General features: G+C 52.9%; 1 long non-coding RNA gene across 5 annotated transcripts in view; it reads right to left on the reverse strand.

The window, feature by feature from the left end:
- LOC106976892 (uncharacterized) overlaps positions 1–24,152 on the reverse strand; it is a 368,177-nt gene that overhangs the window by 143,287 nt on the left and 200,738 nt on the right. Inside the window, exons 4-5 of one of the 5 annotated variants that reach the window (XR_008292651.1) lie at positions 14,583–14,719; positions 6,094–6,196 (exon numbers count right to left, since the gene is read on the reverse strand). The exons of the other annotated variants lie outside the window; for them this stretch is intronic. This is a non-coding gene — a long non-coding RNA (uncharacterized LOC106976892). The remainder of the gene's footprint in view (positions 1–6,093; positions 6,197–14,582; positions 14,720–24,152) is intronic. 5 annotated transcript variants of the gene reach the window in all.

Consider the following 24,152-nt stretch of genomic DNA (forward strand, 5'->3'; position numbering starts at 1 on the left):
GCGTAACAACGGCCCAGGAAGGTCTCCTTCCCGTGAGAATGTCCATGGCTTTACTGATTTTCCCAGGGGTCCCTGCCCTACCTCCAGAGTCTAAACTCTGAAGAATCCAAGACCTATTGACCAGATCAATTCATTCATTCCGACATTTACGAAGTCTGTGTTTAGTAGAAAGCATGTAGCCATATCTAGTCTTGTCCTATTATCTCTCTGCTCTAAAGTGACTGCATTTTTAGGGGCATATTGAATACCTCTGTATGTTTGGTCCTGTGTTTAGCAGGTGACACTAGGAGACTGGGAAGGCGGGGTGGGGGGTGGTGGGTGGTGAAGAGCCCGTTATGAGAGAAAGGTCAAAACAAAACTCTGAGGTCCAATGGAAGTGGTTCCCACTCCTGACCTCCTGCCTTCACCTCTCCCTCCCCCATGTCCCTCACCTTCAAAGACCAATAACCTGTCCTATGGTGGAAACATTAAAAGCCCCAGCTCTGGGAACCAAACCCCCACTCTACCACCTACAAGCTGGGTGTGACTGCAAGCAATGTTTTTCTTAAATGCTTATTTATTTATTTTGAGAGAGAGTGAGGCGGGGGGGAGGGAGGGAGACACAGGGAGAGGCAGAGAGAAAGAGGGAGAGAATCCTAAGCAGGCTCCGTGCAAATAGCACAGAGCCTGACGGGGGGCTTGATCCCATGAACTGTGAGATCATGGCGTGAGCCGAGATCAAAAGTCGAACGCTTAACCAACGGAGCCACCTGGGGACCCGGCTTCCGGCAGTTTCTTAACCTCACTTCCCCACGTGTGCAGTGAAGATGTTGGCAGTTAACAGCCTGCCCTACGCGGGATTAGATGGGTTCATATGAGACCCAGCAAACTAAAGGGCCACCGGATAGTGAGTACTTTGGGGGCACTGTGGGCCATGCCGTATCTCTGTGCTGGCTACTCATCTTCACCATCAGACGTCAAAGCCACCGGAGACAATAAATACGTAAAAGGGAGAACATGCTGTGTTCCAATACAACTTTACTTAAGGACAATGAAATCTGATCTCATGTAATATTTTCACGTGTCAGAAAATAGGAAACTTCCTTTGATTATTTTTCTCAACCCTTTAGAACCGGAAGAGCCAATCTCAGCTCGTGGGCTATACAAAAATGGATGGTGGGCCAGATGGGGCCCGTGGGCTGCAGTCTGCCACCTCCAGAGGTAAAGCACTTAGAACAGTGCCTGGCTCAGGGGCACCTGGTGGCTCAGTCGGTTAAGAACAGTGCCTGGCACACAGGAAGCACTCACCACCCACGAACCACACCCCAAGCAACAAGAAGCTGGGCGTTGGCCACGTGTCACCCCTGTGCTGTGCCCTCTGGGTACTGTATCTCACGGAAGTCTCACCTTGACCGTACGAGGCAGGTAACACGAGAAGTCAGGTAAGAAAGCAAAGCCTTAAGTGAGCAAAGGGGTAAATCCAGGTCTTTCGGTCGTGAGCTCTTGCTTCTGACCATTAGAAAACACCGCGCTGGCCGCCAGGGCATGCCAGGGAGCCAGACCCACTCAGGCTCAGCTCCAAACACCACAAATCATGATTGAATTAACTGGAGACGTTTGTTACAGAAAGCAAGGGCCGGAAGGGGGACAACAATATCAGCCCGTGGTGAGGAAGGTCCTCTGATGCAGGGACACGCAGGCTGGGAACAGTAACCGCGCGTCTGGTGTTACGCCAAGTGTCAGAGAGAAGAGGCCGGAAAAGGCACGTCCGCCCTGCTTCCCTGCAGCGGTGGGCTCAGAGACGTGGTGGTGTCCCGGAGGAAGAAGCCGGGCCAAGCCTCCCGAAGGGCACGCAGGGGCCTAAATGGCCTCTTGCACCTTACGGGAATACATCCTCATAAAATAGGAAAATCTAGTCGCAAAGATTTAACTACGAGGGTATTCACAGAAGCACCGCTTGTCACGGGACAAGAGCGGAATTCCTAAGTGCCCCAGACACCCAAGAAGAATTGGAGGGCCCCTGCCACCGCTGTCTGAACAACGGCGAGGCTGCGTGTCCCAGCAGTCGGATGGAGCGAAGGAGCAGGAGTGTGCGTGCAGACGGGGAAGGATATTCATCACATACTTAGTAACACCGCTACGGGCAAACAAACGCGTGCGCTACAGTGCTGTTACAAGTGCGTGCATATGCATATGCATATACACCCACCCTGCTAATTAGTCACCTCTGAATGATAACAGCAGCCTTTTTAGCTTCTTCCTTTTGCGTGTGCGGATTTGGAGATGTTTCTGGAATAGACACGTGGTGCTTTGTAAGAAGAAACAAAGTCCAGCCGGGGGCCCGGCAGGAGTTCGGTGCTCCCCAAGCGGCTCGTCGGTAACGGGACGTGCGACGCATCCCTTCATCCAGCGCCTCCTTAGGGAGTGTCTGCCACAGGCCAGGGACGGGGATACGCACTGAAGAATGGGGGCAAATGAGGCAGACGGTGTCGTGGGGAGGCCGGTCAGGTAAACACATCGGTGCACTCAGGGCTCAGATGTCCCGCAGTATTTGCAGAGGGACCGCCAGATCATGGGAGGGAGGAAAGGTCTTTTCCCATAACCTGAATGCGGCCTCAATTTGCTTCGTGGCCTCTCAGCTAATGAGCTACTGGACAGAGGAAGGTCCTGGTAGCCATGAGCAGGCTGGTGTTCAGACTCTGGCCTTTATCTTTCTCGTCGGGGAGGCCGACATCCTGTCTGGGCAGCTGTGTGGATCAGCGGAGGTTCAGGAAGCCTTCTGCAGTGGCAAAGCCCTGCACACACAGTGGGCACCATTTAATGCCAAGATCTGAACTCCTTTCTACAAGGGCTGACAACGTGGGATTTAAGTCATGATGGATGCCAAAGTGCGGGGAAGAAAACATGTTTACAAACTGAAAGTCTCAACAGAGGAGGGCAGTGAGTAGCAGCGGGATTCCCCGTCACCGCACCCTGGCTGGGCTCACGTCATATGTGCCTTCCAACTCGGCCAGCTCCTGACTTTCTGGGACATGTTTGTAACCCCAAGGACAGTCGGCACATTTTAAATTGGGGGGAAAAAATTTTCTCTGCAAGATTTTGTGCACATACAAAGAGAAGTATTTAGGACCTACGGCCTTGAAAAGAAATCCTTCATATCTCACCTCCAGTATGGTGAAGAGAAAAAAAAGGCTTTCCAGTTAGGTGGACAAGGGTTTAAATGCTGGTGCCTTTGGTAAATTGCTGATTATCTCTTAGCTTCAGGATAATAATATCTTCCCTGCAGGGTAATAATTAGAGCGATACATGTGCATAGCATAGATGATCAATAAATGATAGCTGGGTTTCTTCCCCCCTAGTGGGAAGGCCCAGGGAACAAAGTGGTGGGGTCACCCTGCCCAGAAGCTGTACCCTGGGAGAAATCAGCTCATTATGAAAGGGAGGGAGAGAGGCCCAGGTGGTCGGGCCACCCAGAGCTAAGCCTGACCTCAGCTCAGCCTGCAAAAGGTGAGCCAAGGATACTAGGTCTTTCTCAGTGATGTGGGCAAGTGAATTAAACCGAACTTCCAAATATGAAACCAGGCCTGTGCGTGGACCCCTCTGAGATCCCGACTGGGGGAGCAGAAGATGTGGGTGTTTTGGGGGGGACGAAAAAGGAAAGGGACTTCATCACAGACCGAAGGTGGCACCAGCGAAGGCACCTGGGAAAGCAGCCACGGACAGAAGCAGCACAGTGTGGTCCCTGTGCAGGTCCCCCCAGAGCAACTAGTTGAGCAGGCCTGGGATGGGGCCGAGGACTGTCCGAATTCTACCAGGACCCACTGACACTGCCACTTCTCAAGGCCCAGCCCAGGGAACTGCTCCTGCAGTGAAGGTGCCAGCTGTTGGCCTGGGGAGGGCTCACTCAGTCCCAATTCCAGCTGGGGACCAACTCCCAGGTCCAATTTTAGTATTTTCTAAAAAAAAAAAAAAAAAGCACGACCTGTGTCCAGGGCCAAGGCAAGCTGCAAACATACAAACAGGGAAACAGCTTTAGAAGCAATGTCCTAAATTTCAACCACACACGTGCATGTGCATACATTCGTATGCATACGCACATGTGTGCACACAAATACAGACATACTTGGCTGTGCACACATATACATGCACATTCACATACACGCACATGCATATCTGTATACGTACACCTGCCTATACACATGTGGGTGTATCCTCACGCAAGCTCTGTCTTAGTACTAATATTATCCCCATTTTCCTGATGGGGAAAAAATAAGAAACTAGCCTAAGGCCACACAGCTAGTCTGTGGCAGAGGCTGGATCTGAAACAAGACAGTCTGGCTCCAGAGTCCCTGCTGGTACTCACTAGATTAGGACAGATAACCCAAGAGGTTAAACGGTAGAGGCTTAGAGTCATACACTCTAAAAGCAACTTAGGCCCTGGGGTTGGCTGCGTCCGGTGAGGCTTGCCAAGAATTCCTCCCGTTTCTGTACATGCATGTTGTTTTTCCCCTCCAAAGTGAGAATCCATTTCTCCTGCCCCTGAATCTGGGCTGACCTGTGACCGCTTGACCAGCAGAATGTGATGGAAGTGATGTCGTCTCAGTTCTGAGCCTTGCCCTAGGGAGGCCGAGCAGGTTTTACACCAGGCACTTGGGGGGGTCCAGCTGCCACACTGGAAAAGAAGGTCCGTCTGGACTATGATGACAAGGTCTCAGAGTAAGCGAGAGGCCTCAGCTGCTGCCCCAGTCATCCTGGCTGAGGCCCCACGTAAAGCCTTCTGGCCACGCGGCCTCGCAGGGCTCCCCCCGTGAACGCAGCCACGCTGACTCCAAGTGGAACAGAAGAACCACCCTGCAGGGTTCAAGCAGCCCACAAGACCGCAAAAAATAAACAGTCCTGGTGTTAAACCCCAAAGTTCTGGGGTGATTTGTCGGACAGCCAGTAGACTGATTCATGCACCTACGTGGCTTTTGCAGACAGTATACATCTCACGATAAACAGCGTTATTTGCTGAGCGCTGTTTGCCGGGCCGCACGTGAAGTGATTTACAGTTACTGTCCTGTTTAGTCTTTATTGCCACCCATGTGGCAGATATTAATATTATTTCCGTTTTACCCACAAAGACAGTGAGGCCCAATGAGGTCAATTAATAATTTTCTCTACGCAGTGGCAGTTCCTGGATGTGGCCCTAAATCTGGCTTGTTTTAACTGCACAGACTACTCCGATCTCTCCAGAGAAAAGAACCAGGGGCCTGTGTGTGTGTATGCATATTTATACGTAGACACCATGGCCTACCCAAGTCGTCACATGAAAGTAACCATCATGCTGCATTTCCCGCACCGCGTGCCCCTTAGCTCTGCAAACCTGGACCCACATTCCTGGCCCCCAGTCATGATTTACCATCATGGGTCACGCAATTAGCAATATGAACGAGGCCTGTAGCCAGAGCCTGTCATGTGAAACCGTGGGATGCCTAAAGTACGTGGTGAGAGGCTACTGGCCATGTTGAAGCCACCGAGGGATTAGCTTAGGGTAGAAGGTCAACTGGCAGGGCTGAAACAGATCGGGGTGCTTCAGGCAACAGGTGTCAGGAACAAAGATGGCGACACCGGATGCCGAAGGAAAAGGAGGGCGGAAACTGAGGTTGGTTCCAGGACCTGGTTTTACTCCCCAGCAGCTGTGTGACCGTGGATCATATGTCACCTCTCTGGGCTCATGTCCCCAAGCAAGTTTGGTGATGTCCAAAGAACCGTCAAGTTCTTCCCATGATTCTCTGTAGCTTCATCTCCAGCAAAGATCATTACACAGCATCTCCTTTCAACTGTGGGGAAAGCTCTGTGAACTCCACTTGGCCACCATGAAGAAACTGTAGGACGGAACGCGTCACTTGCTTTCTGGTGGCGACACAGTAAGTCACTGATGGAACCTCCAAATCCCAAGAACCCTCGAACCTGGGCTCCTCTCCTAGTACCACACTGTTCCCATTCTGTTCTCACACACTGAATTCTAGCTCCCCTTCTGTGGGAACTCACACCCAACCAACACCTCTGAACGCGTCCTGCAGCCAGCTGCAGCCCCTCCATTAACACAGAAGTCTGGCGAGAGGTTATCACTGTCAATGGGTTTTGTTTCCTCTGCCTCCTTAGAGATGGTATCAGGCAGGCCAGGAAGTTTCTTTTTCCCTGCAGTCCATTTATGTGGGAAGAGGAGAAGGACCTCTTGTCAAGTGCAAGGAAAGAATCAGCTGGGCACGTGGAGATATGGGCTGGCCCCGGCCTGGCCTCCCCTAGCCCTCCTGGTCACTCCGCCAGTCCTGTGCTGGGGGGGGGGGGCTATGCTGACTGACAGGGAGGACCACGGGGGACTTGCCATGATCATTAATCAGGAGCATTATCAGCATCCTGAAGAACCTCTGGTCTGCTCCAAAGCCAGTTAGGAAACTGACCTTGTCCCCTTCCTGTCTCATAAGCTTCCAGTCCATCCAGGACCAAGAGATGGAATATTTCCCCATGTCCAGCACAACAAAGCCCGTCTGAGAAGCCCACATAGACGCCAGATGGGACCACCTCTCATCTCATCTCATGAATGGGAATGCTAAGGCTGGAAGTCATGCCAGTGGGTACAAAGTACCCGGTGCACGTGAAGCCCCGCTCTAAGTGCCCAGTGTGCTGTGGTCTGCAGAGTAACGGCCACCTGCGGACGCCCACACCCCAATCCCTGAATCCTGTGACTAGTTAGGTTGCGTGGCAAAGGCAGATTTAAGTGGCAGAGGAGAAGAAAGTTAATGTGCTGACGTTAAAAGCAAAAGATTATCCTGTGTGATTTCTGTGGGTCCGATATAATCAGAAGCATCCAAAATGGGAAGAGTCAGTCAGAGGAAAAGGTGACCATGGAAGGAAGGCATGGAGAGGCGTTATGTCGCTGGCTTTGCAGACAGAGGAAGGGGCCACTAGCCGAGGAATGCAAGGGGCTTCTAGAGGCTGGGGATGACAAGAAAACACTTCTCCCCTAGAGCCACCAGAAGGAACCAGCCCTGTGTTCCTTGATTTTAGCGTAGTGAGACCCACGTTAGACCTCTAACCTATGGAATTGTAAGATAATACAGCTTTCGGACACTGAGTGGGTGGCAATTTGTCACAGCAGCAATAGAAATCTAATACGTGAACGGACCCACTCAGTTAAAGTTCCTACAATAAACTCTATGAGGCGACGTAGCAGTCCACTATGGCTCCAAGGATGCTGTGTAACAAAGCACCCCAGCCCAAGGCAAACAACAACAAGCGTCTGTTTCTCACTCGCATGCCTGCCAGTCAGCTCGGGCTCCGGCTGGTACCGGTAGGGCTTGTCTGAGCTCAGCTCCACTCGAGGCGTGAGTTTAGGATCCGCTCCACGTCTCTCATCCTCTGTGGATTGGAGGCCATCAGAGGCCTGCTGCCACAATGAAATGTACATGAGAAAGGAAGCCCAACCTTGTCCAATTTCCATCTTCTGCTCCAGTCATGCTGCTAACACCCCACGGGCCAAAACAAGTCGCGAGGCCAAGACGGAAGCCGTGGCGGGGAGGAGGGCATTTGCCCACCTGGAGGCTGTGGCTAAGGTGTACTCGTGTTAATTTGATTACGGGGGAGTGAAGAACTGGAGCCCATAGTTCAGTCCACCACAGGCGGATGCTATGTCAGCGTTCCATTTTGCAGATGAGGAAACCAAGGCACAGAGTTCTTACGAAACTCATCCAGGATCACCCTCCTAGTAAATAATGGAGTGAGGATCAAAATCCAGTCTGGCTTCAGGAGGCTGGTCAAGGTACACCTACTAAGTGGAGAAGCTAGGGCCCCACGGCTCTGCATGTCACAGTTTCTGGGGCGGAAGGAGCGGCATCCAGGGGCTGCAGTGATCTCCAGAAGTAAGAAGAAGGCACCGGGAGGGGTCACCAGTGAAAACTGCAGCCAGGCCCTGCTGTCAGGTCCAGGCCTGGGGCCAGAGCACCTTCCAGAGATGAGAAGCATCCAGGCTGAGTCAGATGCCTATGGTGGGTGGTTACAGGACCAAATGTCCTTCTCCCCCTGCCAGGGGGGGTTGGGGGGGGGGGGGACTCGGGGTGCGGGGCTGGATCTGATGCCAGGCGGGCAAGTCTCCAAGAAGTCAGCACGTGGGTTCCTTTGAAAGCTGTTTATCTGAAGACCAGAGTGAGGTAACGGGGCAGTGAGAGAAGCAGAGAGAAAGCAACACCCACATAATGTAGAAGGACCAGAAGTAGAGTGTAAGGCAGGGCTACTCACGAGCCCTGGAGAGAGGATCAGGAAGGAGGGAGGATTAGGAGAGAGGAAAAGAACGAAACAATGCTCAGAACTAAGTATTAGGGAGAAGTTTTATTTGAAGGCACTGAACAGGGATTTCCTGGAAAGGGTCAGAAAGTCAAACTGACGATTCTGGGCATCTGTTTAGAAAGGCCACAGGGTTGCGGTGGCGGCCCCTCACCGTCCCGTCCAGAGACTCAGGATGCTCTTGGGGGCCCTTCCATCTTGTGGCACGGGCAGGGGGTCACCCGAAGCCCCCCACACTTGACCCTGCAACTGGAAGTCAGCAAAATCGCCACTTTATGGTAAGGGCATGCCAAGGATGAAAGAACACGTGGGGGCCACCCTCCATATCCTACAAGAACTGTGTCTGTCCCTTGTCCTTGTCACCCGGCCCAGGCCATCCCCTGCTGGGGGGGATCTCCTCCCTCCCAGCTTCAGGTGAAAGCTACTTTCACCTGAAAGACAGTGCATGTGAGGCCCTGTCCCCAGAGACGAGAAGCCCCCCAAGAGGGCAAGGGCAGAGGATACTTTGTGGGTACACACTATGAGCCCTCAGCCCACCTCCCAGACGCTCCTGTGCCCCGTGCAAGCACCATTCCCCTCTGAGCTCAGAACATCACAGCTCAGTAGAGACTTTCTACAATCACCACTTAGTGAATACAGAGGGACCCTGATTGCATTCCAGGTCCCTTCCTCTTTACCATGCTGCCAGTCCTGGATCCAGCACAGACACCACAGTGAGGACCTCCCCAAGACATGGGACAAGTGGCCCTTTGATTCATGTACCAACCATTCCCTGAACATCCCTTCTGGGGAAGCACTAGTAAGGCCCTGCCCAGAGGGGTTAAGAGTATGGACCCCTGGAGCACAGTGTGGTTTTGAATTCTTGTTTGACCATCTACTAGATGGGACACTGGGTCACAGGACTTAACCTCTCCGTGCCTCAGTTTCCTCATTTGTAAAATGAAGGCAAGAAGAGCATCTACACCCAAGAGGGTCTTAGGAGGCTTATATGGTTGAGTCAGCTTCAAACTTAGAACAGTGCCTGGCACATGGTCAGTGGGATCAAAGCACTGGCTTTTATTATTCTTACTGCAGTAAGCGAAATTGACCTCATCTTTGCCCCTTCAGGATCTCAGTCTCATGAAAGCAGACAGATGTGAAACAAACACAGATAAATGTATCAGGACAGATCATGCCAGGAAGGAAAAGCAGAGAGCAGTGGGAGGAAACAACGGGAGAAGCGGAGGGCAAGAAGACACTCACTATGCAAAAAATAGAGGGAATGAGCATTCCAAGCAGGGAAACGGCATGTGCAAAGGACCTGAGGTGGGTGAGAATGGGGTGTATCACTCAGCAGAGGTCAGTGTGGCTAAAGAATAGTGAGTGAGGAGAGACATCTGGGCCAATTCATGCAGAGCCCAGTGGGGGATTTTGGGTTTTATCCCAAGAACAGAAATGGGAAGGCCCTGGTATGTTTGGCGGGACAGACACAATTTGATTCACATTTTGGGAAGATTGTGCTGGCTGCTGAGCAGAGACAGGACTGCAGGGGGACAAGGATGGATCCAGGGAGCCCAATTGGGAAGCTCTTGCCATGAGCTACGGGGAAGATGAGGATGATTTTGGTTAAGAGTGTTGGCGGTGGAGGAAAAATAAATTCAGCTCCAGGCCCAGATGTTAGAGGCTCACAGGGAAAGAAACCACAAGCCAGCCAGGATGGTCGGCTGGCTGGCTCTTACCCGCTGCCCTGGCTGGGGACGAGCTGGCCTGGCATGAGTACTCAGGGTACCTTCATGATCGGCCAAGCTGGAACATTCTAGAACACCTCTCTTAGAGGATTTACCTAACAAGGGCTATGCAGGTCCACGATGAGAGGTGCTGCTGACCTGGGAGCTGACCCTCTCGGTGGGAAGGGATGCCATGGCGGGAAGCACGTGCAGATTGGATACTCCACATTTTGACAAGTGGCATTTTGAGGGGGGTCCACAAGCTCTGATCTGTGAAGGGAGGCATCCTCTCCTTGGGCACAGAACTCCCCCCACGCCCCCAACCCCTCAGGTTCTGAGCTACCTACGGGAGGGACCATGTCCCTCCAGATCTGCAGTCCACGCCTGGAACAGACTCTGGGTAGGGCAGCGTCCTCACTGGAGGATGGCCTCCAGAAGGGCGGTCTCCGTTTTGTGCCTCCTTCCAACTCCGTGCCAAGCACAGACCTGCTACATGATGTGCACTCAATCAAACGGGGTCCAATGAAGGAATAAGTGACTGTCCTCCATCCCCCTGGAGCAAACTGCCCAATCACCAAATCAATGGCCAAGCCGAGGACCAGGCATGGTAGTGGTGCCCTAAAGGAATCTGCATCATGCTGGGAAGACAGACAAAGGCAGGAAGAGACAAGGTCTAGTCCAGCTGTCCAGACACGAGGCGCTCAGATGGAGTCTTTCCAACAGAGGAAGATGACCCCCAGGGAGAAGAGCCCAGCGGGAAAGCAAATGGTGGAACAGAATTTGACCATGGGCAGGGTTTGGATAATCCGAGGGTCGGTTAGAGAGAGGGGACCCCCTCACTCACTGAATGCCTGTCATTGGCCAAGCCCCAGTAAGAGCCTTCTTCTCAGAAGAACCTCCTTGCTGGAGCTCCCAGTCCCAGTCCCAGCTGAGGACACTGGGATTCAGACCAGCAAAGTGACCTGCCCGCTGTCAAACAGCCAGCAGCTGGCGGAGCTGGGGAAGAACCAAGCCCTGTCTGTGGTCCCCTCAAGACAAACGACAGGATCAGGTACACAAGTCAAAGAAAGACAATGGTCAGTTCCAAAGACAAGAGATGTACCCTGCGTGCGAGGTGTCATCACAGAGGTGACCGGGATGGGATCACAGGGTGGGGTGACGTGGAGGTGGGCTTTAGCGGACGCTGGGAGAGGGACAGGGTCAGAGCTGGGCTTTCAGAACTCGGACCTGGCTGTCGGGAGGCGAGGTTGAAGGCTCAGCCCACCCCACAAGAGGGCGGGACCGAGAGACGGAAGGAAGCAGGACATGGAGGGAACGGGAAGGAAACAGAGGCAGGACGGCTGGCTGGGAAGGGTCCAGGGGGAGGGAGAAACCACTTCTCCTTCCCTTTCTGATGCTAGCAAGATTATGACTGCAGAGCGGGGCTGCACAGGGCAGAACTTCCCAAAAATCAGGAGGAGCACGTATCCCCAACAGAGGTTGCAGTCCCCAAATCATGCGGTCACCTCCCACCTCCTCTGCCCACACTGGAGCTTCATCTGCAGTGAGCTCTGGCCTCGGGCCCTTGGGGACCCAGCAGTGCCCCTTCCTCCAGATACCAGGGCAAAAGAGAGGCAGAGAAACCGGAGAGATCCAAAGACAAGTGGCAAGCGACAGCAAGAGATGCGGCGTCACCCTGTGCTATGGATGAAGAAACCAAGGCGCAAGAGGTAAACAACCTAATATCACACAATGGGTACCCGCCAGATTCAGGAATGAGACGCAGGGCAGGGCCTTCTGTGTAGACCTGTCTGTATCAACCAGGGACCCAGCAGGAGGAAGCCAACGAGGACCCTGACCTCACCCCCTTCCTGCCCGCCCACCTCACCTCCCAAACAGAAGCCAGAGGGCCCAGGAGCCCCGTGGGGCGTCCGTCCTGTTGCACCTACACAGGACAGCCTCCTTGTCACAGAACAGGGCGGAGGACAGGGGGCATCTGGAGGGGGGCAAGGAGGTGACCCGGCACCTCGCCACTCCCCCAGCCAAGACCGTGGAGGGTACTAGAGCCTCAACAGCCTCCACTCTGCAGAACCAGGGGGCAGAGGACCCCGCCCGGGCTCTGCAGCAGGAGGCCACCTGGCTCTCCCCCCACACGCGCCAGCCACCCCCAAGGGATCTAGCATCTTCACATCCCCTCTTTCCTTCCTCATTCACACCCCCTGCCTGGCCCTGCCTCTATCATCTGCAAACATCTCAAAGGCAGGCAGGCTGTCAGGAGTGGCCAGTTGTCACGTGGAAGGGACGGGGGGGGGGGGGGGCAACCTACGCCCAGTGCAGCGCAAGATGCCCACTCAGCACCCCGGCCCGCCCCCCACCCTGCCGGCCCAGCCCTGAACATCGAGGCCTGGCTGCCGGTAAAAAGAAAGGGCTCCTATCTCTGATTCCTCAGGGCCTCTGATAAGAAATGTCATCCCTCGCTGGGTAATATTACCCGCCCGATAAGAATCTCTATCAAGCTCAAACATATGGCTGGCTACAGAACACAGAGCCCAGCAGAGCAGGATAATTTACTTGCTTGAGCTGAAAGCCCTGGGCAGCCGAGAGAAGTACACTGAATAAAAGAGGAAGAGGCAAACTGGAACCTCTCTGACTTGCAGTGGGGATTTTCCCCGGGGAAGGCGGGGGCACCTGAGGACATCAGGGGGCCCTCCTCACTTTCCTCCCTACACGATAAGCACTTTGCCCGAGTCCTCCCTCAGAGGACACTTTCACTTAGGGCTACCACGGTCAATCCTCATGACGACCTCCAGAGAGGCCTTTTTCGCTTCCTTTTACAGCTCAGGAGACGGAGATTCGGCAAGGTTAAGGAACATGGCCAAGGTCACACAGGCGGCCACGCCAGAGCTCGGACTCGGACGCCATCAGGTCTGCGTCTGGGTCGCCCGGCTCCTACGCCTACATTCATCAGTCAGGTCAGGCGTGCCCAACTTTGCTGCGCACACAATCGTCTCCAAGGTCCCCCTGAAGCCTCTCCTCAACTCTTGCGTCTCGGCAGCCTGGGGGAAAACGAGGCTTGCCGAGCAGAGAGATTCAAGGGAGAGAGGAAGGGAGGCCAGGCCAGTGCGCAGAAGAGGGAGAGGGGATGTCGGGGGCTTGCACCTCATGTGTCGGAAGCACGGTGGGTAGAAGGAAGTTGGGGAAAGAAGACGCACCCCCTCTGTACACCCCTTCGTGTACTCACCGATGGAAAGCTACTATGCCCGGCCCTGGGACTGGCCCAGGCAACGGAGCCGGCCCTGCCCTCATGGAGCAGACTGTCCCCTGAGACTTACAGGTCAGTATAGAGGCAGGAACAACAGGATGTGTTGCGCGTGGACGCCTGAAGTATAGGTGACTGACAGGGAAAGGTGGCAGTTAGAACAGCTCTTTGCACGCTCTACACCGTTCTCTGCCCTTGTTTCTTACTCAACGTTAAGGCTGACATTGCTTTTTTTTTTTTTGGATGTTTATTTATTTTTGAGAGAGACAGAGACAGAATGTGAGAGGGTGGGGCAGAGAGACAGGGAGGCACAGAATCCAAAGCAGGCTCCAGGCTCCGAGCTGCAGCCCAGAGCCTGACGCGGGGCTCGAACTCGCAAGCTGCGAGATCATGACCTGAGCTGAAGTCGGACGCTCAACCGACTGAGCCACCCAGGCACCCCAGGCTGACATTGCTTTACGAAGGTTAATATGGCTTCAAGATTGTTCCACGTTACATAAAGCCACTATTTCTTTTTTTTAACAGCCGTGTGGTATGCCATTTCGTGGATGCATTGTGATTTCAGCAGCCAATCTGGAACTGGGGAGCTCTCAGATCATGTCTCATTAAAGACACACGAATAGGTGGAACACAGGATTTGGTGTGTCGGGCGGTGAAATGACTGCATATGTGACCACGATGGTGGATACATGTCACACATTTGTCGGAGAAGATAGAACGCCAAGAGTGAATCCTAACGTACACTATGCACTCTGGGTGATAATGACGTGTCCGTACAGATTTGTCAGCTGTAACAAGTGTCTCACTCTGGTGCGGGATGCTGACAGTGTGGACACGGGGACAGGGAGTGTATGAGAACTGTCTGTATTTCCCACTCAAGTTTTCCGTGACCCTAACACTCTCTGAAAAATGAAGTTTTTTGTTAATAAAAATCAATCGATCACGCAAATGTAAATTTAACCCCGGCTCCGTTCTATTCCATTTTCTGTTGACTATATTTTCTCCTGAGTTTGGGTCATACTCTCCTGTTTCTTTACAATATGCAGTAATCTGATTAAAAATTAGGCACTGGATGTCAATAAATAAACAGTGTCTCATCATTTGACAAGCTGGTGGCTCCGTGTGTGCCTGCCTCCCTCAGACCTTGGTGGGGCTCTGGTAAAAGAACCTTACTATTCTTTGGTGAGCAACTCCTGCCATTTCCACAAAAGCACATGAAGAAACAAACATATTTCACTTCTGGTCACCAAAAATCCACTCCTCCTGCCCCTTCCTCCTCTGGCCCATGGTAGCTTAGTTCTGGAAGCAAGCTGAACACTAAGCAAGACACCAACCTCTCTTCATTCAGGCCATTCCCAGAGCTGGTCAAATTCTTCTGGGCCCTGAGATGTTTAAGAATGCAGATAGCCCAAGGCTGGTGAGAGGCAAATCTCCACAGGAGCTCGGGACTCTGCCAAAATCATAGCCTGACCTAGGAAAACACAGTAAATATCAATTATGCAATTTGGAGCCCGAGGCACCTTGAAGAAAAGCATCCATTACAAACAGAAAATCCTCTGATAGTCAGAAGATAAAGAACACATATCTCCCTGGCTGAAATGAGGTAGAACCCAAGGTAAAGGAGGTTATCCTACCTGGGAGAGGTTGGCATCCACTGGAGGGTCCTGAGAGAAAGGCTGTGACCCATGTGGTCACAGTTGGAGGGACCAAGAGCTTTGGAAACAAAGGGGAAGGCGGCACTGACTCTTGCTGCACGAGTTAGAAAGAGGATATTTGAGCTAGGTATTAAAGAGTCAGGGGGTTACCAGGCAGAGAAAGGAGAGAGGACTTTCAGATGTCTTAACATCATGTGTGACATGGAGTGAAAAAGAGTGGCCTACCAGTGGTCAGGCTGTAAAGACAGCCCTCCTATGCTGGGCCAATGGTGTGGCTTTCCTCTACAGAAGCCATGGGGAGTCATAGAGGCTCTTGAGCAGCAGAGTGACAGATTACCTCTAGCCCCGTCATCACCATGAAGGGACTCTTGGCCATATGGGACCGATATACCACAGTTCCCAGATCATTCTGCAAAGCAACTGACATGGTGGTTAAACAGTAGCCTCCAGAGCCAGCAATCTGCCTTGAAATCCCAGCCCTGCCCCTACCAGTTTGAGCAGGTTGCTTATCTATTTGAGTCTTCTCATCTGTGGAATGGGGGTAATATCAGCAGAGGCGTCTCAGTGCTAGTGTGTGAACTGTGGCCCAGGTAAGTTAATGTACGGAAGGTGCTCAGGCCAGTGTCTGGCACATGATAGGGGCACAGCACATGACAGCTTTGGGGGCTGTTCCCATCTCACTCGTTTCTCCATTTTCCTCTTTCGGTGCTGTCTGTTCTTCTGAGACTCCGGCTGTCCTGAATCTGAGCAAAGGTGAGCAACTTGAAGGCAAGGTTGGCTTCAGGCTTAGGAGGGCTGGAGCTATTGTCTGAAACTGCCAGCCTCTCATGAGCTTCCCAACATCCCTGAGGCAGGTGTGATCTAAGACGGTGCTTCTCGGGGTGCCTGAGTGGCTCAGTCGGTTGAGCGTCCAACTTCGGCTCAGGTCATGATCTCGCGGTCTGTGAGTTCGAGCCCCACGTCGGGCTCTGTGCTGACAGCTTGGAGCCTGGAGCCTGCTTCGGATTCTGTGTCTCCCTCTCTCTTTGCCCCTCCCCTGCTCATGCTCTCTCTCTCTCTGTGTCAAAAATAAACACACATTAAGACGGTGCTTCTCAACACCGTCGCACCACAGAACCACACCTGGGGAGATGTTACAACCTCAATGCCCGGGTCCTGTGTGGTGGGGGGACTGGGGATCCCGGCAGCAAGGTTGTTAAACTCCTCGGGTGAGTCCAACGTTACACCCAGTTTGAGAACAACTGATCTGAAAGTTGAAGGGAAACACGGCAGAGGGAAAGTGCGCCACCCACAGTTGGGTAATCTCCAAAAGGCACTTGGCTCCCTCGGTTTCTGCTTCCTCACCCACAGGGCAACGCCTGGGCGCCTTACATCTGCCCAGGGATGTCACACTGAGCTGGCAGCATTGAGATGGCCCTGGATCATTAAGACTGTGACAGAGCCGTCAAATCTCTTCTGGAAATAGGCAAGGACATCGGATACCAACAGATGCAATCACGCAGCGACATGCGGTGGGAAGAGCTGCAGTCAGGTGCGCAGAGCTGGTAATGGGTTAGGCTCTCTCGCTCACCAGCTACCGGCAATCCCATCCCTTCTGTGCTCCACTTGCTCAGTGGAAGACCGGGGGGTAAGAACTGATTTGCTGATCAGACAAGGCGTCTGTGAAGTGCAAGCAGGAAGACACAGGTCACACTAGAAGAGTCAGGCTACTGGAAAACATTTTTATTTAACATTTTCTAGGTCCTCCCTGCAACATGGAAAGTTCCGGAGAGAGAAATGCCCCCTTCTGCAACTGGTGTGACACGGTGGGGAGGGGACAAGGAGCAGTGCCGGCCACATGAAAGCTTTCTTCACAGCAGGCCGGAGTGGAACCTACCAGGGTCCAAGTGGGGATCAGCGATAGGACAGGAGGGCAGGGCGTGGCCGAGGGCAGCCCCAGGGAGACGTTAAGATAGGAAATGTTATCTGGGAACAATGGAACCACCACACCGTTGTCCTGGCCTGGATCTGACAAGCGGGGATAAGACTCCAGGAAACACGTCCCTCGACAACTGGCCAGACTGGGCCCGACACACCAGTGGCCCATTCGTTTGGTTTTGCCTCCATTCATTCATGTCGCCTGCAACAGGCATAAATTCACCACGTACCACGAACTGTGTTAGAAGGTGGGGATGCCAAGATGAATAAGGCCTGGTCTTCACCCTCGGGAGGGGCAAAGACAAGGCAAACGAAGAAGTGCCATTTAGGTACAGCAGCAACAAAATAGCCACCACTCACTGATGGCCAACTGTGCATCAGGCGGCATGCTTTTTTATTTTATTTTATTTTAGTTTAAAATTTTTTATTTATTTTTGAGAGACAGAGACAGAGAGAGAGAGAGAGAGAGAGAGAGAGAGAGGGAGGGAGGCAGAGAGAGGGGGACACAGAGAGTCCCAAACACTCAGTGCAGAGCCTGATGTGAGGCTTGAACTCACAGACTGTGAGATCATGACCTGAGCCAAGATCCAGAGTCAGATCTTAACTGACTGAGCCACCCAGGAGCCCCGTATTTCATATTTAACCTCTCAAATCCTCCGTGTCCCCTCCAAGTATGGGCTCCTTTTTACACATAGGGAACCTGAGGCTCAGAGAGGCTGATTACTGGCCATAGATCACATAGCAGTTGAGAGGCTGGGCTCAGACCTGGACCCAGAACACTGCTACTCCAACACTTGGGTTCTTTCCTCACAGCTCAATGCTGCAACCAGAGACTTGAAAGGCAAGGAGACAAATATCCTCTCTCGTGTACCTCTTACAGGCACAGTCTCCGCATTTAGAGGAAGTGTTAAAAAACTTAAGGAGCAAACAAGAAACAAAATGAGGCACAGCACCCAGACTATATTGTTCAATGAATGCTTATGAGTCAGGATCCAAATGCTATAGCATCTGAGGAGCAGAGCAGAGGTGTGAGGGGGTTGGGACCTGGCACACCCAGGCCTGAATCTCAGCCTCAGGACTTACACCTCCCTGAACTCCATTTTCCTCGTCTTAAAAATGGGAACAGTAAAACTACTGAAGGCCGACTGGGCTGAGGTCCGGATAATGGGGACAATTTCCTGCCCTCAAGACCCCTGCAGCCCCTCCTGGGGCTTGTAAAAGGGCAACCAGAAGAGCAGCTGGCATGTTCCAGAAGCTTCTGCTGAGTGTGGAAACGGGCTCCACACGAGGAAGGGGCACACTCGTGTTTAATCTGGGCACTCCGACTGCACACAGGCCTGGCCACCACCCCTCCTAGGCCGGCTTTTTCTCTTGGCAAGTTAAGACTCCAAATGCTGGGCTACAACCAAACGGGGGTCCTGGGACAGGCTCGGGGAACCACTGCCGCCACACGCAGCTTTTACTTAACCTTTACTGCATCTGCGCTGTGCTGAAGGCCCCAGTTAGTTTTGTTGTCTGTTTGTTTTACCAGCAGGGAGGCATTAATGGTTTGTTTGTTTGTTGTTGTTTTTAATTTATTTACTTATTTTGAGAGAGAGAGCGCGCGTGCACGCTCAAGTGGGGGAGGAGTAGAGACTGAGACAGAGAGAGACAGAACCCCAGGCAGGCTGTGCACATTCGGCATGGAGCCCGATGTGGGGCTTGAACCCACAAACTGTGAGATCACGACCTGAGCCCAAATCAAGAGTCGGACACTTAACCAACCGAGCCACCCAGGAAACGGGACTCTGGATCCAGATTCACCCACTGCTTGTAGCTGGGTGGTCTTAAGCGAGTTACTTTACCTCTCTGTGCCTGACTCTGGGCTTGGAGGCCGTCTCTAAAATGGGCACTCATCCACGCAAGAGATACTTACTAGGTACCCACCCATGTTCCAGGGAATAAGCCATTAAACAAAAGCAACAGAAAGCTTTGCATTTGTGGGGCTCGGGGGGGGGGGGGGGGCGGGCGGGGGCGGGTGGTGGCAGAGAGTCACCAAACAGATACACAAGTGGGTCACATGGTGTGAAGTGCTCCAGAGTGATCACTAAAGAGAGAACGGGAACGGTAGATGGGTCATGAGGCGGGTACTATTTACACAGCACGGCCAGGAAAGGCCTCTCTGATAAGGAGACGTCTGAGCCACGTGTGCATACGGGTGATGTTTACTAAGCACTTACTATGTGCCAGGCACGGCTCTGGGTTGGGTGAGGTGTTGTGCGTGGACTGACAAACTCTAGCCTCTCAGGCAGCCCTAGAAGCACGGCAGTGACCCCCTCCCCCCATGTCGCCCAGGACACGTTCTGCTCAAGGTCACTGAGGGGGATTCCTGAACCGGACTCGGGAGCCCAAGCTTCAGACCGCCGTGTGCTAATTCTTCCATTCCTAGGGCTCCATGTGCCGGCCAGTGATGCTCCGGGGGTGACCGCTGTGATGGCTGTGGAGACGCCACCAAGAAAGAAGCAGAAAGAGCAGAGGAGGAAAGGAAGAGAAGACACTGCTCCTGGCACGAAAGCCACCTACCACACCCATCTGGAAAATAAAGGAACGTGGACTGTGGGCGCTGCTCCCTCTCTGTATCTGTCTCTGACACACATACTGCCTTCTCTCCTTTTGTACTCCTCTTTACCTAATTTCCTCCAGGAGGAAGGCCTGAGGCCCTGTATCCATTTTAGACTGACTTCTGAACTGCAACTCTCCCACGGCAAAGGAAAGAGCCATCCCATCCAGGCCACGACGGCACCTCGACCCGGCCCACGGCCATCGTTCCAGAGCCAACCTTGGTGTTTTTCTGCTCAAGCCACAGCCTTGGGCAACGGTAAAACCCGGAGGGTGGACAGCTAACGACGGTCCTAGAACGTCCCAAAGAAGCAGACATGGTAACGTTGATCAGCTGCTGCCTCAGGCTCTCACACCCCAAAAGGCCAGACAGAGCTTCTTGAAAATGACTGCTGAAGAACATGCTTCCAGGGACCCACCATAATGTGCTTCTTCACTGCCTTGGCTTTGAACTGGAGCTCCTGAAGGCACGGCCTCAGGAATCTGCCCCTACGCTTAGCATCTGTAGGGCCACCATGTTTGATGAAGGGATCCACAGGTGGATGGATACGAGGGAAGGAGAGGAGGAAGAAGGGAGCGAGGGAGGTGTGAAGTCGGGTGACTAAAAAACACGTATATGACACGAAATCACGGGAAGTACAGATAAAAGAGGAAGACGAATAAAAGCAAAACGCCACGGAAGGGCTTTAGAAAAGAACCACGGAGTACTACACGGTAGTTAAAAAGGAATGAGGTGTGTGCGTGCACGCATGTGCGCGGACACACGTGCACGGAAGAGGGGAAACACGGATGCGTTGAAAGAGTCGATTCTTTCCAGCTCCAAATGCTATTGGGTCCGTGGAGCCAGACTCAGGGCTGCTGGCTGAACCTGGCGATAAATCCCAAGGAGATCAGCTGACCCAGTCCACCGCCTCAGGCTGACATTTCCACCCGTGATGAAAGGAAGGCCGTGCCCTCTCTCCAGGGCTCTAGGCCACAGCAGTCTTGTGACCCGGCTTCCCAGTCTCTCTCTGTCCCTCCGGTTCCTTGAAGATACTTGCACTGATTTCAAGACAAAATGACTCGGACGAACTTCCCTCACCTCGCAGCCCCCAGCCTGGGATGACCCATGAAGGGACACTCGCATTGAGCTGTAAGCTAAAGACCCGTGGGCTCCTTCTGGCTCTAGGTTTCACCCACGGGATGTTGTGAATATTTCTGGATTCACTGTCTTCATCTAAAATCCAGGAGATTTCATGACGGTACACGGTCCCAAGATTAATTCAGCACTACTGGTCACACCCAACACAATAGCTGGTTGGGTGCTTAGGGAAGGGAGGGGGGAGACCTTTTATTGACGGTATGAACTCCTCTCCCACTGGCTACCATCTCATCCCTCGGAGACCACCTAGCCCAAACTCGTTACAGACGAAGACACTGCCGCTCAGAGAGGTGAGGACACCTGCCCACCATCACACGGCACGCCAGGGGCAGCCTGGAAACTGGAACTCAGGATTCCTCACACAAAGACCTGTGTCTCCTACCTGCCAGGTTGTACCTCTTCTCAGTCTGCACCAATCACGGCCTCACAAAGTGAGATGGTCCATTTGACGCTTGGCCGGAACAAGGCTTTTAAGGTCACCCTGAGTCCACGTCAAAACCCAACTCAGGCAGAAGAGATGCCTTGTACGACACAGTGGCCCAAACACGTGGGACCACAATCAGCCTAGGCCCGGTCATCGGGACGACTCTTGCTCAATGTTACTCTTTGCTTCCTGCTTTCCACATCCAGAGGAACGATACTTCCCTAAAACTCTACTGTCCCCGGCAACCCACCTACACAGTTCTTGGAAAATATGGGTTAAACGTTTTGCCTCACAAAGAAAAACAAGGAACAAAGAGGGTGAGGAAAATTCATCACCATGGTCCTGCACTTTTCATTATTCACACCAAACGTTTCTCAAGTCACCAAGTTCAAATGACCCTGACCTTGGGGCTGCAGAACTATTTTTACCCACACTCGCCAGTAAGGATGCTCCACGTTTTAATAAACGGAATTACTCAGTATCAGGAGACATGAAATGGCTTCAAGAGGCTGGAGGTCAGGGGAACTGAAAATGTCCTGGAGGGAAGATGCAGAAATGATCCATTTCCGACCCAGGAGAGGGAACGGCCGGATGCCATGCTGCCTGCTGCCCAGAACACTGGAGAGGCTGAGACATGGGAATTGTAACCCATGAGTCAAACAAATAGGTGGCCCCATCAGGATCATTTCCCAAAATTATAGAAGAAATGAGGAGATAGATGGCAGCATCCAGTCCTGGGGGAGCTGACGCATCGTAAGTGCTCAGTAAATATTACTTACGCGCGCGCGCGCACACACACACACACACACGTGCACACACACACATGCACACACACACACATGGTTTCTCAATCTCCTGACTTGTGGCAGATAGCCCAGTGGACGGCTCCTCTCTGTTCACACTTGCTCTCTTGGGGATCATACCATTCTCGAGGCTTAAATAAGATGACTCCAGAATATGTATCCAAATACTGATCCTTTTACTCCAAGCCTTAGTCAGCGTTGTCCAGAGAAACAGAAATATATATAAGGAATTGGCTCCCACAGTTATAGAGGCTGGTAAGCCCCAAATCTGCAGGGTAGGTAAAAGAGCAAGCAAATTGGAGACCCAGGAAAGAGCACACGTTGCGGAACGAGTCTGAAGGCCGTCTGGAGGCAGAACTCCTGCTTCCTTGGGGCTTCAGCCGTTTTTCTTCAGGCCTTCAACTGATTGGGTGAGGCCCACCCACGTTAAGGAGAGCAAGGTGTTCTATTCAAAATCTATTGACGTAAATGTTAATGTCATCCAAAAACAATACCTTCGCAGCCACATCTAAACTGCCGTTTGACCAAATGTCTGGATCCTGTGGCCTAGCCGACCTGACACACACCATTATTCTTCCCATTTCCGATTCATACACCCAGCTACTTCCTGAATCTCTCTCTTTGGATGTCTGGTGAACATCTCAAATGTGAGTGGAAGGCTACCCGCAACACAAACAAACAACATAAAACAAACACCTCCACTCCCCTCACTGATCCCCGTGTGTGAATAAATGGCAGCTTCACTCTCTACTTGCTCAAGGTAATACCTCAGGATCACCCTTTACCTGAAACCCACACAAGCCATCAGCAAATGCTACCTTCATGGTACATTCATATCTGATGGCTTCTTGTGATCTCCTCTGCTACCACCAGACACACCACTGTCATCCCTTTCCTGGATGTCTGCCAAAACCCCGGATTTCTGTCAGAGCCTCCTAACCCATCTGCCTTTGCCACCTTCGGTCAATGTTCAGCAGAGCAGTGGAGAATGAACCAGTTAAAATGCACGTCCCGTCTGCTCAGAAGCCGACAGTAGCCCCAACTCAACAGAGAAGGGCCAACATCCCTGCCACAATCCCCTCTGAACCATCTCTGAGGCTTTTCCGCTCTTCATGCCCAGACTGCCTGTCCCCCGGGGTGATGCCTGCCCATCACGCGATGCCCAGATGGGGCATTCCCCGAAGCCTAGCCAGCACCACCGGGCCTTATAAGCCAAGTGGTGACCAGGAAGGCATTAGGGCATTAATCTGAGGACAATGTGGGGTGGGTGGATGCCTCGTGTTCACTAGAGGAGGAGGGTGGGTACCTTTGGGGATTTGTGACTTTGAAGGATGTCCAAAGGCAGCTGGTGTGGATTGTTGTCCGAACTGTACTTTAAAATAAGAATCAGGTGGTGGCCAGGTAAGGAGAGGTGGGTGGAAGGAGCAAGGGGGGCGGGGAGGAGGAAGCGAGATGACAGCCTGTGCAGGTGCATGACAACCCCTGAGGGCTCGCTGGCATGCAACCGCCGTTTCACGGGCCCTCGGCCGGAGGGGTGCAGGCAAGCAAGACAGAGAGAAGACACTGTTTGACTGTGGCCGGGAGGAAGAAAACCTCCCAGTGGCCAAGACGACGGGCAAACATGTGGTGCCAAGTGGGATGGCTTGGCAAGAGAGCGGACGGTCCCTCCCCATCCTTCCGGGTCCCTTCTCCTCCCTCTGACACGATCTGAGCACAGGGTTCAAATGTTACAAGGCCCCTTCTGTGTTCTGAGGCACTGGCTGAAAACCTTCGGGGAGGGAGAGAGGAACCGACATCTTTCATCCTGCAGAGCATCGTGTCGCCTTCAGAGCACCTGCCCAGCTATTCAGCAGGACACCTTGTCCACCAGGAGAGGTTCAAGGTCTCCGCAGCCAAGTCGGACCAACCCTCACCATTTCTCGGAAACGTCTCTCTGTTAGCAGGGCACTGTCTGCTCCAGAGCATGTTCTTCTAAGCCATAAAGGCACCTGTCCCTAGAGAGGCTGCTGATGGGAACTGGGCTCTGTACAGAATGATCCTGAGGGGGATCAAGACAGGGTTAGTAAGAGGGTGACCTGATTATTTAAAGGGTCCCGCAGTTCCAGGGACGACCGTTCTCGAGCCTGGCCACGGGCTGCATCTGTGTCTAAGCCCTTAGCACTGCCGGAAGTTCACCTGTTTCTTTCTCAGCCTCCGGATCGTCATCACGTGTCCTGTTAGTGCCGTGGTCCCATGTGTTCCTCACCGCAGGACCCTCACACCTGATGAAGGACCAGACACGTGGCCATTGCTGAATAAATACGCACAGGATAATAATGCCGCTCAGGGGAATGCGGGGGTGGGGGTGGGGCGACAGGATGGAGACT

The sequence above is a fragment of the Acinonyx jubatus genome, chromosome F2 (assembly GCF_027475565.1).
Source record: "Acinonyx jubatus isolate Ajub_Pintada_27869175 chromosome F2, VMU_Ajub_asm_v1.0, whole genome shotgun sequence".
Lineage (NCBI taxonomy): Eukaryota > Metazoa > Chordata > Mammalia > Carnivora > Felidae > Acinonyx > Acinonyx jubatus.